Genomic DNA, 3994 nt, shown 5'->3' on the forward strand with positions numbered 1-3994 from the left:
GTGTGGGAAGGGCTCAAAGATAATGAGGAACCAAGTCTTCCAAGGTCAGAAATGGGAAAATGGAAGCCATGAGAAAAATAAGTAAATAAAGACCTGGTTCTCTGAAACTCTTGTCTATCAAGGAATATATGACAGATGTAAGCAAGTCTTATTTCCCCTAGCATAAAATATTCAAGTCGCTTTTCTGGGTCAGGCCTTTGCAGGAGCCACTTGAATGAGAGAGAGGCTAGAGTGGATCATGAAAAATTTCTGCAGAGAAGCAGCGCCACCTGCTGCTGTTCAGTGGTGCTGCACTTGATAAATATAAATCAGGACCAACCTCCAGTCGGGTGTTCCTGAGTATGGAATCAGGAGCGTCAGTCTCAATCAAAAGCTGAGGTTTTCAATTTTGACAAGACCATCAGACTGTGGAAAGATTTCTCCACAGGTTAATTTTAGCCATGTTTTAGATTTACCTTTGCCTCAAACTGTTCAGCCATGCGACTACATATCTTTCTTTATAAATCAGCTTCAATGGTATGTGCTATTAAAAGCCACTTAGTCAAAATCTGACATTCTAAGTAGGTGGCTAGGTTCAAAGGTCTCAAGTGTCCTTCAGTTCAGACTCCATTAATCAATCAACCAACCAGTCAGATCTCCAAATCTCCCTCCATCTCTAAAATTCAGCCTCCTGGAGAAAATAGTGTTTCTGTTGAGTTCTATTGAACATGGGGCATTTTGTATACTGAGGGGTAGAGGCATAGGATGCATTCCTGACCTGTCACTGTAGAGAACTGTTATGAAAATATACAAACATAAGTAGCAATTATAAAAAGTAAATAAGGATTCTGATCAACCCCCGTCCCAGGGTAGGATGGACCATAACTACTTTGAGAACAAATGCTTCAGGCAGACAGCCAGTGGGGCTTTTATAGAGGAAGAGTTTCCTGATCCACAGATGCAGAATTACTAGGATTTGGATAACATTCAGGGATGATGGAAAAAATGGAGCCAAGCACAAAACAGGGAGGCAGAAAACATGTTTCGAAGTTTGGGGCTAAAAATAAATAAATAAAATAAAATAAAATAAAATAAAATAAAATAAAATGTGCTTGAGAAATACCAGAAAGATTAACTGAACCTGAGTAAGACTTTTTAGAATAGTATGAGATAAGACAGGAAAGGGAAATTGAGACATGATGAGATATTTCGTAAATGAAAGGATACGGAGTTTGAGCTTGTTCCTGTAAGCAATCGAAAAGCACTGGAGATTTCCGGGAAAGAAAATGAAATGATCAGGAGTATGTGTTAAGACTCACCTGGCAATCAGACACGGAATGAAATGATTTTCAGATGTGAAAAGATGCCCTGAAAGTGTAAAAAAAAAAAAAACCCACAGAGGTGAAAAAGGAAATTTTTCAAGGCCACAAGTGTGAACCTAAACGCAGAAAAGAAATCTGGCTTTGTGATATTTTTCTGTCTCAAAGAATAACTTAAAATTATTCTGAATATCAAACCCAGTGGGTGCCCAGTATGCAATAAGGAAGAAGAAAAGGAGGGACACACACACACACACACACACGCACACACACAAGCCAGAAAGGAACTACTATAGAAGGAAAAGGATCCTGACCCACAGCTTGAGAGAAGCAGTTACGATGTTAAGGCCGCAGAAACATCTAGAAGGCTAAGAACTGGAAAAGCATTGGTTAGACATGGTTACACATTGTAGATAATGCATAAATAATGAATGAATTACCTGATCGGTTAACTGTTTAATATTTTTTCATTAGACAGGTTTGGGCAAGAAGGAAACTTGGAAATTATCTGCCTCTCGACAGCAGTAACAATTTGTGGTACATCCTCCCAAACAGCTTTCCAGTATCCGTGTTGTGTCCGGTGACGTGCGCATCCTCCCGCACTAGGTGGGTCAGCCGGAGACTTCTGCCAACACTCAAAGGCAGGCATCAGATCTTACTCCCACACCTCCCAACACCTGTTCTTTTCCCTAGATCACCGCGATCAGTCTGGACTATTTTGCCAATGTCTTTCTGGAGCACTGAGCACACTGGTGTAGAAATGCCCTAGAAATCAGAGCGCTGAACGGGACAGCGGCATCACCCAGAGCCTGCGGTACACTCAGTTTGGGTCTGAGCTGGACTCATGGCTAGGATTGTTCATTAGCTACTCCTGGTGAGCAAGCTCACTTCAGTCCTGTACGTGAGCACTTGATTGTGCTAAACCTATGGCATACATCATGTCATTTCGTATAAAGTTGTTTTCTTTAAAAAAATTTTTTTTAATGTTTATTTATTTTTGAGAGAGAGAGAGAGAGGGATGGAGGGAGGGGCAGAGAGAGGGGAGACCAGGCTCCAGGCTCTGAGTTGTCAGCACAGAGCCCAATGCAGGGCTCGAACCCACAAACTGTGAGATCATGACCTGAGCTGATGGACGCTCAACCGACTGAGCCACCCGAGGGACCCCTTTATTTTCATTTTTTTAATGAAGTTTTTTTTTTTTCCTTTTAGACAATATTTCAGCTCAGTTCTAGCACTAGAATTGGTACCTGGTAAGTATTTAATAAATATTTAATGTTCCAATTTAGAATTTTAAGTTTGGCTGGGTTGCTACTCCACCAACAGCAAAACTTTTTCATTTCTTCCCCTTAGGTTCTAGCTCTATCTCCCCATAAAAATCTGAGTATGTTCGGGGCAATGATTATGTCTTATTATGCCCATTTCACCAAAACCTGGCGTAGCAATTGGCATGAGCTAATGAATTAATTTGAAAAGTGTTAGTGCACATTATAGATGGATTAGATAATGTATTATAAAATGAATGTTCTATTCCCGTTGGAAATAGTACCTCAGAAAGATATTCGTACAGTGCTACTAAAATTTCAGCAGGTAGATTTTCTTCTTGTTTGTATCATTTATTGAAACTATACGTGTGCTGAAGAGACAATCTGCTGGTACATCCACACAATGGAATATAATTCAGCAGTTCAAGAAAAAAGAAAAACAAACTACAGATATGTGCTGTGTCATGAATGAACTCCAAAAATACTGTGCTCACTAAAAAGCCAGACAAAAGAGACCACGTATTATGTGATTCCTGTATATACAAAATATCCACAAAAGGCAAAAAGTAGATTCATCGTGGCTGGGGAGGTTGGGGGGGGTGGGATGCTGGACAATGAAGATGAGCAGTAAATGTACATATTGGGGGTGATGAAAATGTGCTAAAACAGATTGATGTTGAGGGCTGCACAACTTGGTAAATTTACTAAAAAAAACACATACACACAAAACTTGAAGGGGGTGAATATTTGATATGCAAAATATGCCTTGATAATTTTTTTTAAGCCAGTTTAGGTCTCTGAAAGTTTTTCAACATTCTTAAGAAGGCTGCGTCAAGTTCCAAGCACACGGGAAATTCTTTCACGGGCAAGGTAGTTTGCCCTTGAAACCATCAGTGGACCCTCCATTATACCTAGACTGAAATTTCCAACCAGCATCTGTAAAACTATAGACACATTGTCTCCACAAGACCCACATAAAATGTGCTCTGGGTTTCTGCGTGCCCCCCAACACCCACCCCCTGCCCCGCAGACCTTCATGTGAGCACATCAGACGGATTCCCGTGTCAGATTTGCTAGTTAATGCGGTGGGTCCTGAGGAATGAGAGACAGCGTTCTAATTTTGATGAAAGGTAAGTGCAACATTTACCAAAAAAAACCCTAAAAACAGATCTTTCCCTCTGCCCAATGTCACTATTTCTTAGCATAATTCTTATTTGTTCCCCCTTAGCATGCTTGAAAGACTCCCTCTTCCCGCTTTGAGCTCCATTAGGAGGACTCCCTTCTATTATGCGTTGTTATGTGTCCTGCCTATCCGGGGAGACAGACATGCTTCAGGAAGGGAAAACTGGGGAGGAAAACCCCAAATCATCGTGGCACTGGTGAAGAAAACTTACGGTGTTCGCAGTGCTTTGTTGCTTTTTTCTTTTTTTCTCA

The sequence above is a fragment of the Puma concolor genome, chromosome B2, assembly GCF_028749965.1.
Source record: "Puma concolor isolate L17-30 chromosome B2, mPumCon1.1.hap2, whole genome shotgun sequence".
NCBI lineage: Eukaryota > Metazoa > Chordata > Mammalia > Carnivora > Felidae > Puma > Puma concolor.